Source organism: Rhinopithecus roxellana, chromosome 5, assembly GCF_007565055.1.
Source record: "Rhinopithecus roxellana isolate Shanxi Qingling chromosome 5, ASM756505v1, whole genome shotgun sequence".
Lineage (NCBI taxonomy): Eukaryota > Metazoa > Chordata > Mammalia > Primates > Cercopithecidae > Rhinopithecus > Rhinopithecus roxellana.
In genome coordinates, this window is record NC_044553.1 from 2631817 (window position 1) to 2647827 (window position 16011).

Here is a 16011-nt window from a genome sequence, read left to right on the forward strand (position 1 = left end):
CTATAATTTGTATACCACGTCATCATTTGATAGAAATAAATATTGTTTTTACTTCTTATAATTGCACAAATTTTTTTCAAACAGCAGTTTTTTGTTCAAATGCCCAATCTTACTTATATTTAGCGTTGACATTAAAATAAATGGTAGAAAAAATGATTTCTAATAAGAGACAAATCTCTATCACCTCTAGAAACTGTATCTACACTGAATAAAGCAAATTAAATTGCCTTACATTCCAAGTCGAGAAATGCCACCTTTTCTTCTCTGCCAAATCTTCAGAAATACAATCAAAGATTTTATACATTGAAAACTCTCTACCAGGTCATTTGTAGATAATAGTCTCTTATTATAACTTTTTAGTTGTGCTTTCAGATGAGTTAATTCATCAACATTTATTGAATAGTATATTTTTTTTACTGATAGCAAAAAAGAAGATGACATAAGTGCCCTTAAGAAGTATATATTAATCAACTACTGCAGAATATGTGTTACGTATTAGAATGCGTAGGAGGAAATGAAAATTTCAGGTGAAATGGTTATAGAAATATTTGAGGAAGTGATTTGAGTCACACCTTCATATTTGGCTAAGAGAGGCAGAGAAGAATTGAATTGCCCAAAATATGTTAGTATATTGAACATTTAAATCTGTAGATTGCAAGTTGGACTGTGCACAGAATTCAGAGCAGACTTTTCAGGAAGTGAAATGGAGGGAGACATACAGGCTGAATTTTATGCAAAGCTAAAAATCCTGAACTTTAATTTTTAGAGACAGAAAATGGGGAAAAAAAAGAGTATAAAGGAAAATTGTATGATACAATTAGTGTTATATGGTGTGATGCATTTAATATATTTGATAGTGCCTAATCAACATAAAGATACAATTCTACACAATTTTTGTACTTTTTGCATTCTATTAGTTTTAGTTTCATTGAAGTGAACTGTAAAACAAATGTATATTAATTGTATTTTAAATTAATGCTCTTGGGAATATTGATTTTTCCAGTTTAGACAATTTTAAAGTGTCTCTGGGTATATGAATTGCAAAAATTTTCTATTTATTTACATATCAGCATAGCATTTCAAACAAGAATTTCAGCTCATGTCAGAATAGTGAACAGCACAGGAGAGTTATTAAAGAATTTAAATACATTAATTGATAAATTCAGTACAGGTAAGATATTTTGCTGATATTTACACTTTTAAAACCGTCAGGAAAGAGGATCTTTTTTTTCTTTTTAAGATGGAGTCTTGCTCTGTCGCCCAGGCTGGAGTGCAGTGGCCGGATCTCAGCTCGCTGCAAACTCCGCCTCCCTGGTTCACGCCATTCTCCTGCCTCAGCCTCCTTAGTAGCTGGGACTACAGGCGCCCGCCACCTTGCCCGGCTAGTTTTTTGTATTTTTTAGTAGAGACGGGGGTTCACCGTGTTAGCCAGGATGGTCTCGATCTCCTGACCTCGTGATCCACCCGTCTCGGCCTCCCAAAGTGCTGGGATTACAGGCTTGAGCCACCGCCCCCGGCCAGGAAGGAGGATCTTAATTAAAATTTATATTGACAATCCCATGTTTTTTCTAATGTCAGGGTTTTAATCCACTACATTTAAATGCAATGAACACAAATTATGTAGAAAAAATAGTCTTTACTTCCATATTTAAAACAATATTTAACAGTAAAAAAGAAACCTTGGTACATGCTCTACAACACGATATGAAATATGTTTTTATAATTTTAGAATACATTGCTCTCGCTTATTATGTAGGTTAAAACTGCAGAAGCAAAGCAATATTGATTCACTTCCACGCTTCATGTATGTTATTAAAATGGGCTGGATGAATTTGATGTAATTTCTAATGTTTTCAAGAGTTGAGAGCTTCCATCTTTACCTCATAACATTCCTAAAAAAGAAAAATATCTGTTACTATAATTTAGAATTTTATAGTATGAATTGAAAATAAGCATAATTCTTGGATGAATTAAAAAATAAAACATAAAAGCAGAGAAGTCATGTTACAGCATTTGTAAGTGTTCCCAAGTTCTTGATGATTGCCTCAGGGCTACAATGAGGGGTGCAGTCAGGTCGCACCAAAAGAAAACAACACAGTAACCAAATGAGATTTCTGTATCTCTTTTTTATTCAGCAGAACTGTGAGCTCATTAACCAATATCTCCTTTCCGGTCTCCAGGTGGACATTATCTATGATTCCCTTAGCTATCATTCAGCTTTTCTTATAGAACAAAAAAGCCCCAAATGCCTTAAAGCCACAAGATGTAAAGCCACAAGCATTTGTTTAGTTCATAATTCTACAGGTAAGCAATTTGGTCTGGGCAGTTTTTCTCATTTTAGTGTCTGAAGTCAGCTGCTGGGGCTCACTTGCACCACACTCTATAACCAAAGAAAGTGACTGGTACTTTCCAGAGTCGAGGAGATGGAGGGATAGTCTCCACCTCTTGTTGGGAGGACCTGGAAAGTCACATTGCGAAGTGAATGAATATTGTGAGGGAGAAAAACTATTTCTACAATCTATCACACTTCCATTGCTCTTAATGTAGCGTTATACTCTCCTCCAAGGACCACACAAGCAAACTCAGACAACCGATGTTTTCACATATAATATATGTATGAATGTCTATACACATATCATTTGCATATGCTTTTTACATTTCATATAAATGATATTAGTATAAATTGTTATTAACTTTGTTCTGTTAATTCAATATTATTTTTGATTGCCATGAATATAGCTATAAATGCAATGATTTATCTTTGATTAGAATATTTTATTGCATGACTATATATGCAAATATAAATACATAATATATCAGTATCATTTACCATATTTATGGGCTTTGAGTGTTTCTAGATTTTCATTATTCCCCAAAAAGTAACAATCAACACCCATTCAAATATCTTGTTTGTGTATATATACACACACACACACATATGTGTGTGTATATATGTGTGTGTGTGTGTGTATATATATATACACACAAGACTTTTATCAGGCAATATACTTAGAATTAAAATTCTTATGGGAAATTTGCCTTTTCAATTTTAATCATATAAGTTAAATACAAATTTCTTTCCAAAGTGACAATATTAATTTGCAACCCCAGCAACAGTATATTAGAGCTTCTATTTCCAGTATTCTAGCCAATACTAAATATCATCAGCATGTGAATTTACAAATGAAAAATATCTTATTATTGAAACAATAATAAGGTATAAATTGTTACTTTCCCATATAATAGTACATTCTCTCAAAAATTCTGGTATTCGTCCAAGGGAAATGGAGTTGAAAAGCTTTCTGAATAACACAGAATGGTAGTATTCACCACAACTCTCTTTGAGAGTGTGTGTGGACTCTACATTAAGTGTTTCTCAACTCTCCCATTAGCAACCACTTCGATTGCTAATGAGTCCTAATATTTCCTATGATTCCCTTCAATTCTAATGGGCGCTTGGTTGGACATAGGCTGGGAAATGCTTTAGGATCGTTAGCTAAAAAATGCCTACTCTATTGTCTTCTCATAAGTTTCATTTCTCTTTTGATTCCAACCTCAATGGGTACATTCCTCCAGCCTTCTTCAACTTTTCTGGAAAGACATAAATTAGCAAAAGTTCTAGAGAACTCCTTGGATTGAACTAGGCCTAAAGATTTTTCTAAGTCTTAAAAATTATCATATATAAACTAATTACTCATTTAAAGCAGAAAATATGAATATAACTTAAAAACTATATATTAAGTACATGCAAGGAAAGTTAACAAATCTGTCAGTCATGCAAATGTCGTTCAAAAGTTATAAACATCTAGATGTTTACACATTTTAGACAATGTAATGCATATTTTGAAGAATGGCTTATGTTTGTGTAATTATAAATTTCTAGTCCACTCAGGTCTGATTAATTAAGGTTTAGGTACATGTATCAGGGGTGGTTAGCTGTTGTCTGAATGCCATTTTAGTAGAATACTATAATGGGACTTTATAAGCAAAAGATTATTTAAATAATAAAATAGTTATTTACTTAATAAATACTTAATAAATAATCCATTATTTGCTAGGGAATGTACGAAGAATGCAAAGATAAATAATTTCATGAAGATCTTACAAATGAAAACAAACATGTACAGCAAACATATGTCTGTATATATTATGATATATATCACATCATAAATATATAAAATACAGTAAGAATAGTGCTAAGAATATAAATTACAAAAAGATATGTGTATGTGCTTGTGTGTGTGTGACAAACTAAAAATAAAATTCTAAAACCCCCAACTGACTGAACTGGCCATCTTTTGGCCATGGACACCCCAGAGTAACCTTGAAAATTAAGTCATTGGCCGTGATAGGAAGGGATAGGAGGTTGAACATGCCTGTTTATACATTCCTATCCCTCGCCAGCTGCCATTAGTCTTTCTTCCCTAAGGTCTAAACAGAAACTGGCCCTTTTAAGAAATGTCACCACTGATATCAACCAACTACCTGATACTGCTACCCCTCTTTTTTTTTTTTTGCCTGATAAGAGGCCACTCAACACAGAGAGTTTCCAGACAGTCTATGGATAATGCAGAGTAAGAGTTTTCATGTCCTCTGATTCACTGACAACAGAGGACTAGAAACTCCACCTTTGAAACATAGTAACTGTAACATTTTTTTGTACATAGGACCCATGGAGAGTCATGAAGCTCAGTTGCACACCTTTCCTAACTATTTATGATTCCACATTATCTCTTACTAAAAACTTATATTTGGCCATCTCATTCAGCATAAATTCCTGTTACCTTCCCTTTGCTCCTCCCTCAGAGTATCTGTTTCTAGCTTCTACCGGAGACTATGCATTCCAGCCTGTCAGAGTGGCCACCCTGCAGGCTGTAACCGTTTGTAAGAAATAAAGTATCTTCCTTTCCTTATCTAAATTTATAAATTATATTTTTAAAGTTAACAATGTATTTATTCAATAATTTAAATTAAGTCTATATGACAGATTATAAATATTGTCCTCCATTGTTCAGTTCAGATATTTGGTTGCACGATGAACTATAGCTGCCTCCAAGAAATCTATAGAATGATACTTACAAACCCACAGGAACAAAAATAATAGCAGAGAAACTACTGCACTGATTTCATTGCAGAAACAGATTTATTTTCAAGGCTTAATCACGGAGACAAATGAATGTTAACTAAATTCATTTTCTTAGTAACTCCACAAATTTAAATTTCAGGGAAGCAATATTCAATTTACCAGTGGAGTACAGAAAATCTAATAGAGTACCACAAGATGATAACCAGCAAGAAAAATGTCTTATTCCCAAGGAACTTGAATTATCTTGGGAAGAATGCATGCATGCAAGAAGGCCAAGAAACAAAACTGACCACTAAAAGCATTGCATCCAAAAGATATCTTCTATGGACTAAATTTACATGCCCCTACCCTTAAATTGGTATGTTGAAATCCTGACTCAAAATGTTAGGATGGTATTAGGAGGTGGAACCTTTGGAAGTAATTAGGTCATGAGGGTGGAGACCTAATGAATGGGACGTATACTTTTTTAAGAGGGACTGCAGAGAGGTCTCTCACCCTCTTTCTGCCACAGAAGGATACAATGAGAAGAGGGTCAGCGCCAGAACCCAACCATATCCTGAACTTCCACCTTCCAGAGCTGTGAAAGATGAATTTGTAGTTTATAAGTCACTCAGTCCATGGTATTTTGTTACATAAGCCAGAATAGATAAAGACAATACCCATATGTATGTGTTTTGTCCTGATCATCAATTTTTCCTTATTTGTAGGTGCTCAGAGGTGACTATGACCCTGCTTTCCTTTCTCCAGTTCCATCTTGATCCTTTGATCTTTTCTATTATGTTTCACTCATAATATATTATTGATATTTATTTCTGGCACTCTCCACCAGCCCCCCTTTATTTTTCTCAATGATGCTGAGGTTTAAAATTGTTTTTTGGCTTAGCTCAGTGTCCCATGGTAACTACTGTTCACTCAGTTATTCATTTAAGAAATAGTAATTGAATTATGCATGCTTCTAGGTAACAGAGGTAAAAGGATAAGCAAGAGAAAAGCACATTTTGTTGATGCTTGACTTGAGTGTTTTTCATCTATTATTTCTGTTAGTTTAGTCTTTATTTTTCCTTTTTAACTTCTTAAATTGTCTCTTCTTTTACCTATTTTTCCCACTCTGCTACTTTTCTTTTTAAATATTTTATTTATTGGTAGGAGATACTTATTCAGCTCTCTTGAAATCCCTCATTTTGAAAAGAAAGAATTATTTTCATTAATACTGCCAATAAGTTAGTTAATTCCTCCAGGAATCAAACTCTTGATTCCTTGATGAATGTAAGGCAGATGTCAAAGATGTTGCCCATCCCAACAAATCAGTCACCAGCATGGAAACTGATAGAAACTCTAGTGATTCAATATAGTTCTATTTAATGCACGCATTTATTTAAAGAATAGAGATTTCTTTTCAAGATGTTTTGTCTTGCTTCCCCTTAAATTAGAATGAATATCTTTGCTTAATATTATATATGTAAATAGTTTGCCATCCTCTTCCAATTTTGCCACCCGCCCACCATCTCACAACAATTCACATCCCAAAACAAGCATGACTGGAGACATTAGAAGGAAAGATTGAGGATGCAATCTACATCCTTAATTTGACCTTGGAGGTCTCATTTTATCTTCCTCTTTTAAACACTCAGTGCCTGAGGACACACAACACTTTCCTCCCATGTTGAGAAATTTTCGTATGTATAGTTGAGTATGTCCTCCTCTGTGCATACATAGAATCAAACAGCAGATATAAACCAATAATGAATACGTTTTGAAGAATGACCATGGAAATTTCAACTTGAGAGGACCTGGAAAAGGAATCCATGGAAAAATAATTTGGGAAACGTGATATCCTAAAATCCTCATTTGCAGATTCATAATGCATACGAAATATATTTAAATGCATAATCTGTGTGTATAGATGTATATGGATGTGTGTGTCAGTGTATAATATCCATTAACATCCTGCTGTTCTGTTGTTTTACAGAACAAAGTTTAGAAAATACTAACTTCAGTGGTTCATATTAATACAAGTAAAGTGATGACAAACATTCAGAAGAAGAAAGTTTTCAGAGTATGATCGGTGGCTGTGTTTATCAAATAAAAATGTGTTTAAATGAGGACTACACTATTGCATGATTGCAGGATGAAATCTGTGCCTAAATTTGGAATATATGGGAAAATGTCAAAAAGAAATATCTATTTATTCAATAAATATATACTAGTCACCTACTATGTGTCTGGCCTTGTTCAAGGCATTTGGGGTAAATCAGAAAACAATGCTGAGGAAGCTCTCTGCCCTTAGGCAGTTTATTTTCTAAAAGAGAGGAGACACACAACACCCTATAACCAACATGCAAATAGAATAGTATGTTACCAGGTGACAATTATGATGGGGAAAAAAGTAAGGAATGTAAGAGATGCTGGAGAGAGGAAAGAGATAACAATTTTATGTAGGGTGTGGTCAGTAAAAATTTCAGTGAAAAGGTGACATTTGAGGAAACATTAAAGGAGACAATGGAAAGTCAATGGGAACAATCAATGGAAATATTTTACTGTAGGAAAGTACCTGGCAGGTCGAAGGAAGAACAAAGAGTCCAATGTGAGAGGGAACAAGGGGCAGAGTGTAGTGGAGAAAATTAGAGATGTAAAGGGGGTCTGGTCGTAAAAGGTTTTGTAGTCCAATGTAAAACTTTTATTTTATTGAAATGAAGAAGCCATAAAAGCTTTTGATATGAAATAATAACACAATTTCAAAGAGTCACCCTGGCAAAAGTGCTCAGATATCCTAGGTTTGTCTGGTCTGTTATTCCCCTATTGTCCCAGGTAAACTATTCATTGTGTTTCCTTTAACTCTCAAAAGTGTCATGGTTTGGATGATAAATTATATGGTCCCTCTAACTTTTCCTATTGTGTTATAAATTAACTTTAAGGGGAAAAAGATTTATTGCAGATCTACAGCACTTAAGAAGGTTATACAGAAAGAACACTCATAATTACAATGCATACCAGTCTCTGGGTGACCAACTGGGCTTTAAAACTACAAGTTCCATGTCTCAGAAATCCCTTCATTCCCTGGCAAAGTGAGATCATTAGTCATCCTAAAAATGTTGACAAAGAAAAATGTTATACATGAAGCAAAATGTAGACATGAGATCAGAAAATATAAACTTACTTTTTTTCTTTTAAAACTCTTAGGCAGAAAGTGCTCTATCAATATTATTTGGTTGTAAAGATGAATGTTTCCACCAATTAAGAAAACACTTATCAAAATGAGCAGTTAAGGTGACTTTGAAGTTCCATTATAATAAGAGGACATAGTGGTTGAATATTTAATAGGTTTTGGGGTTTTGTTTGTTTGTTTGTTTTGTCAGAGTCTTGTTCTGTCGACCAGGTTGGAGTATAATGGCACTGTCTTGGCTTACTGCAACCTCTGCCCCATGGGTCCAAGCAATTATCCTGCCTCAGCCTCCTGAGTAGCTGGGATTAGAGGCGCACACCACCATGCCTGGCTAAGTTTTATATTTTTAGTACAGACAAGGTTTCACCATGTTGGCTAGGCTGGTCTCGAACTCCTGACCTCAAGTGATCCACCCACCTTGGTCTCCCAAAGTGCTGAGATTACAGGCATGAACCACTGTGCCTGGCTTTAATAGGTTCTTAAAGTTAGGATTATAGCTTTTGTTTCTTTACATCCATGTCATGACTAGTAATAAATGATCATAGGACAGTTTTGGACTGATAGAAAATAAAGGTATTATGAGAATAGTCCTAACTTCTAAGGTGGACAGAAAGAATACTAGCAAACAAGCATACTTTTCCATTAAACAACATTTGCAAACAAGATTTTCAAAGAAATACTGTATTTCTAGATAACTTTTCTAATGTTTCCATGAACAACACTTAGGATGTACGAAGGCAAATATTGAGTAAATTTCCTATTTCTTTCCCTTTTTAAGGGCAGTCAATATATTAGAAGAAAATTTTTTGTCACAAATACACCCTTGGAAAAGTTTTTATAACCTTAGGAAAGTCTTGTGAAAATTTACTAAGAAATTCTTTTGACTTAGTTTAGGTGAAGAAGTTGTCTAATACTCCTTGGTTCCAATATCTAAGAGATATATTCTGCTGATTTCTGACATTTCATTAAAAGAAATGGCAAAAATCACAAATACTTTTATACCAACCTAATAATCTAAAACCGTTTGCAATAGAATTGTTTTAAACCTAGAAAAACTGTGGATGAGGGTTTATCCACTAGTCTAATCAAATACAAATTTTACCCAATGGTATAAGCCATATTCCAACTACCATAAAACAAATTTAAAATATCATTACTTAAGTGAAAATTAGAAGTTCATTGAGAAAAAAAGCGATCTTTTTCCACACAAAAGCATAACAAATCTTTGTTTCCTAAAATTCCATCATTTTCTCAATTGACATTTTCCTCAATAGATACAGATTAAACCATGCTGCCAAGCTTTAGCCTTTGACTCATTCATAAATCTTCCTAAATGACTTTCAGATTCATTATCTTACCCCAATTCTACCACTAATTGATTTAAGTGAAATATTTGCCATTTAAGGCGCAGATGTCACTGCTAGAACAGGTTTCCCTGCTTCCAGCTCGCCATCCAATTTATATCACATTGAATGGTAAACCTAACCTTTTGAATGCACTTTGAGCTTATCATGTAATGTCTGGAAAACTTGTGGATTGTTTTCTTCCTTCTGTGCAATTCAGGACTCTTCCTAAAACTTCATCTTCAGTCTCATTACCCTTCAGGACAAGATTTCCAATCTAGTAAGATTAGTCTCCATATTCTTCTTCCTAATTCCTTTTGTTTAATTCCCTCTACTGTCAAGTGTTTTTAGTTTAATCCTGTCTAGAAAATATAAATATTTTAACATACTGCTCAGACGCTTAAGATTTTCTCCTCATCTATATTTACCATTATAGACTTCTCCCTTCACTTAAAATTTATAAATGGACTCAGAGACACCCAATCATTGTTCTCTTTTTGTTTAATATTGTATAACTAGTCCCCCAAATTAGTATTTATATGCCTTAAATGCAAAAAAAAAAAAAAAGCTAGGTCTTATATTTTTCTTGTCATAGTTTGCATGCCTAGAACACTGCTGGACATATGACCAAGTCAGTCATGTACTTACTAATTTATTGACTAGTATTTGAAGCTTGTTTCCTAAACCATAGGTAACAGTATGAAGTTTAGAGAAAACGTAACTCTTTTGTTAGACCCACTGAAATGAACTGAAGGTCAAGATTTAGAGCTAAGACAAGATGCTAAATGTTCACACATATTTATCAGTCATCACTTGAGAGCTTTAGGATTAATTTTGTTTGTTTCCTGGATTTTTATGTGTTGCATTTATTTCTGTGACTTCAGAAAGTGTCACTCTGTAAATCTGTCTTCTAAGTTTAGGAATGACAAGTAATAGTTTTCACATATAAAGCTATATTGAATATTAGGGATCAAACAGTGAATGTATCACATGTATGTAATTAGAATTCCCAAATAGAAAAGAAGATAAAATTGTGTTCATAATAATTTTTAATAATCATCAACAACAAATTTAAAAATACTTTAAAAATTTAAAAATGAACTTAAAATTGAGAAAAATAACATTTATCACACATAAAATATTTCAAATGCTCTAAAAATCATGAAATAATAGAGAGTCAAAATAGACTGGCATGTCATAAAAGTAAATATATTTAATAAACACTTGAAAATATACAAATCCTCACCTATGATTAAAACAACGAAATATTACCTTTTGTGTAAAAAATAAAGATTGAAAAGCTTGATAATAGAACTGCTATCAGAGTTTTGGGGAAACGCTCTTTCCCACATCACCGGTAGTAGTAGTAATGGGCATCATTGGCGGATTTTTCATAAGCCAATTTAGAAATAGCTTTCGGATTTCTGAATATGTACTCATCATTCATCAATTCCCCTTCTAAGAATTAATCCGTATGTTTTAAACATGCATGCAAGTAGTATGTGTTTATGTACATATATATATAATATTTTTATAGCGGAATAAAAATATGAAAATAAATTATTAAAACAGTACAGTAAACTTATTTATGCTGATATGTACATAATATCTCCATTTCATTAAAATATATATATGTATGAGTATGTGTATTTGTGCATGCATGCACACTCATGGGTATGAACAGAAGCTTTCTGAGAGGGTATGTCAGACACGATTATCCTTTGTCTACTCTGGAAATTGGAACCAGACATCTTGTATAGCAGGAAGATTAACTTTTCAGGCATATATCATTTGTAATCTTTGCAGTTTTAATCATATGAATGTATTATTTTATAATTATAAACTAATTGACTTATTACCTTATATTTATACCATCCATTATGTTTTGTATATTGTATATTGGAAGTTAAATGTGTATTTATGTGTGAATATGTGTTTGTATGTGTACCTATGTATATGTGTGTATGTGTATACATATGCATACCTACTGTACAAGTGTACATTTATATGTACATTTTGTATTACAAAGATTACAAAGAACAAAATGAAGCAAATTCTTCAACAGGGGAAAAATCTAGTCTACGTAATCCCGTACCTAATTCAATTTAACCAATAAAAGAGGACCGAAGAGATTTTGTGTAGTTCATGTTGACTTAGAGAATAAATTAAAACGGGTATTGAGACCAGACTCTGCAGGTCTTATATCAGTCTAAGGCTATTTCCATATATTTCTCTATTAATAAATTTATATTTTTATTTATATAAGGCATTTTTATATTTTAATTCTTATCTAACTCATTGTTAGCTTTGTCATTTCCACAAGAATTTCCCATTTGCTATTTTTCTTAACTATTTCCACTTGATTGCGATGTGTTTCTAATGAAATGTCTTTTGTTGTTGTTGTCCTTACTTATCAATTTTTTATCCTCTTTACTTTCCACAAGAATGAAGTTTTAAGATATTTTTTCTTTGGCCTTATTTTGCTTTGTTAAAGTTCAAAAGTTAGTAAGATAACTTTAACTTTGCATTTTCATTACCTTTAACATTTTTTATCCCACATGTGTTTTCACTATGGTTGGTTTTTATTGGCACTAATATGAATTATGACAATGAAAATTTGCTTGGGAAATATCAGAACTGCTATTTTCTACATTCCCTCAGGAAAAATGTTAAAGATGGCATACCTGATTTTATAATATCAATTTATTTATAGAAATTGCATTAGAGGTTCCATTGACTTGAAGTCTAAGAATTTATCAAAGGAAGCAAAAATAGGTTGTATGTAAATACATGCATATGTGTTATAATATTTGTAAGAAAGCTTTGGAATAACAAGCTAAGTTGTAAACATTTTAATACTCCTGAGGTAATTGTTTTTCTCCTTTCAGGAATGTATTTATAGAGGTAGTGGAATAAAAATTGCTGCAAATTATTTGCTTTTCCTCTCATTAAAAAGTGGGAATTCTCTTTCTTACATATCTAGACTAGCCCTAGTCACTTGTTTGACATATAGAAGGCTGTAAACTTCCAAGGTTTGGGGACTTCCAAAGTTAAGTCATTAGAGCCTTCCAGAGTCCCCCTGGCTTCTTGGAATGTTTGCTTGAAGTGGGAAGCAAGGCTAAACAGATAGCAAGTAAGAAGCCTGGCTAACTTGAGATCACTTAAGTCTATCTTGGGATGCCCATGCTATGAAGAAACTCAGGCTAGATATGTGAAGGGGCTCCATCGAAACAATACACTGCCAGCCCCACATGTTCCATCAAACTAGTTAAGCATCAGACATGTGCATGTGGAAGCCATACCTAAGATTTCATCCCCAGAAGAAAATGTGATGTTAAGAAGAAACAAGACAGCTGACTGTCATCTAGAATTGAGGTTTTATATAAACATCCATAAAAAGTAATTACTATGGTTTGAATATTTCTGCCCAGTCCCCAATTAGTGTGTTAAAATTAATCTCAAGGCAATAATACTAAGACATGAGATCTTTAGGAGGTGATTAGTTCATGAGAGTGAAACCCTGATGAATGGGATTAGTGCCCTTATAAAAGAAGCTCAAGGGAGCTTGTTCATGTTGAAGATAGAGTAAGAAAGCACCATGTATGAGGAATGGGTCCATCATCAGACACCAAATCTCTTGGTGCCGTGATTTTAAACTTCCCGGTATCCAGTACTATGAGCAATACATTTATTATCAATCTGTGGTATTTTGTTATAGTAGCCCTACCAAAGTCAATAGTCCATAGTTCAGAACAAAAACTGAATGCTTTTATTCAGAATGCATGCAGAAATGTGAGAGACTCAAGGGGAATTTTCTCCACTGGTACACTGGTACAAGTGACTACATGGGTGAAAATTTCACACATGTAATTGAAAAGGAAACAGGGAAAATGAATGAATATCTAATTATTAGCTATTTAGACTTTAAGCCAATAGTTACTCATCCTACTGTCAAATATAATTTATATGAGCTTTGAGAAGTCATTAAAATTCTGTCATTTTCTATATGTGACTTCCGATAAATCATCTGAGTTTTTCTAGTATCTATGCAAAATGAGGTTTATCATTAAAAAGATTCATTTTTATCTCTTAATGATACCACTGCCCTATTGGAGTAGGAGAATAGCAAAATTTAAACAAAATTTAAAAAGAGTAGTTACTTATTTTAAAAATTTATTCATGGTATGAGCAGATATCATGTCCCAGATTGCTGAGAAGCTAATTAAACCAGTACTTCAGGACCAATATTCTTAGAAAAAAAAGCAGGAATCTGGCTCTTAGCAAAAATTGTCTATCTGGTATCACTGCTGGATATTTCATAATATTAATAGCATTTAATTTGAAAAAAACAGTTTCAATTTAAAATGAGATTATAAATGTTCCATTTTATATAGTTGAATTAAATTACCATTAGGCAGATGACTTAGTTTTCCATGTATGCACATATGTGAGTGCATATGAAGTATTAAATATTTATTGCTGTCTATAACACTGGAAAACAGGATACAAGAAAATTTTGTCATTTTAAGTTATCAATTGATTTATGACTTGTGGCATAGACTGGCCAAGGCTCATCAAGATCAGAGTGCAGGGTGGGTACCTGTGGAATACCCTTCATTTAACTCATTAAGCCTGGTATTCTTTTTTAAAATGTATTTATATTTGAATGCAACTCTATACAATACCTTATTTTCTCAGAAATGATGGTAAATAATATATCCATGACTATTTGTTCAGTAGGGATGAAAGCTTTAAATGATGAAATTACCAACTCATAGATATAATGTCTTTTTAGTGAAGAGATACACAGTGACTAAAGTGTAGTGACTTTGAAGGGAAAGGATTCTCATATAATTTCTGGGGAAAAATTGATTTTAAAAAATAATGAATATACCTATCATATTTGTTCAGTAGGGATGAAAGCTAAAAATGGTAAATTACCAACTCATAGACACTATGTCTTTTCAATGAAGAGATATACAATGACTAAGGTTTAGTGACTTTGAAGGGAAAAGATTCTCACATAATTTCTGGGGAAAAAATTGATTTAAAAAAATATTGAATATAAACCTATGATTTCAACGGATGTACTAGTGGCTCTCACAGTGTATTTGGGATCATAAAGAGCCTGAACTCAATTTTTCAGAGCAAAATTATTTAAAACTGTCTTGTTACTATTATCAAAAAGTCAAAAGATAACAAATACTAGCAAGAATATAGAGAAAGAGAAACTTTCACATATTGGTGGGAATGCAAATTAGTACATGCACTAGGGAAAACAGCATGGAGGTTCCTCAAAAAATTAAATATACAACTACTATATGATCCAGCAATCCTACTACTGGGCATACAGAAAAAAAAAAAAAATGAAATCAGTATTTCTTTGGTATGTCAAAAAGGTATGTATACTTCCGTGTTGATTACAGCAGTGTTCGCAATGGTCAAGATATGGAATCAACCAAAGTGTCCATCAATGGATCAGTGGAGAAAGAAAATGTGATATGTATACACAATAAAATACTATGTAGCCATAAAAAGAATGAAATTCTATCATTTGCAGCAACATGGGTGAACCAGGAGGACATCATGTTAAGTGAAGTGAGCCAGGCACAGAAAGGCAACTATCACAAGATATCATTCAGTGGAATCTAAAAAAGCTGATCTCACAGAAGTAGTCAGTAAAATAGTGGTTACCAGAGGCTGGGGAAGGGAGGGGAAAGAGGAGTGAGAACAGGTTGTTTACAGACACAGGGTCATAAATTAGGAGGAATAAGTTCTGGGGTGCTATTGTACGGAAGAGTGATATAGTTAGCAATTTTATATGATATATTTCAAAACAGCTAGAGGAGAGGATTTTAATGTTCTCACCATAAAGAATGAATATCTGTGATAATGGAAATGTTAATGGATTAGTCCATTTTCACACTGCTGACAAAGAAGTACTCAAGACTGGGCAATCTACAAAAGAAAGGTTTAATGAACTCACAGTTCCACGTGTCTGGGGAGGCCTCACAGTCATAGAGAAAAGTGGAAAGCATGTCTCACATGGTGGCAGACAAGAGAAAAGAGCTTGTGCAGGGAAATTCCCCTTAATAAAACCATCAGATTTCATGAGACTTATTCACTATCATGAGAATGGCACAGAAAAGATTCACCCCCATGATTCAATTACCTCCCTCCAGGTCCCTGCCATAACACGTGAAAATTGTGGGAGTTACAGTTCAAGATGAGATTTCAGTAGGGACACAGTCAAACCATATTATTCTGCCCCTGCCCCTCTCAAATCTCATGTCCTCACGTTTCAAAGCCAATCATGCCTTCCCAACAGTCCCCCAAAGTCTTAACTTATTTAGTCATTAACTCAAAAGTCCACAGTCTAAAGCCTCATCTAAGACAAGGCATGTCCCTTCCACCTATAA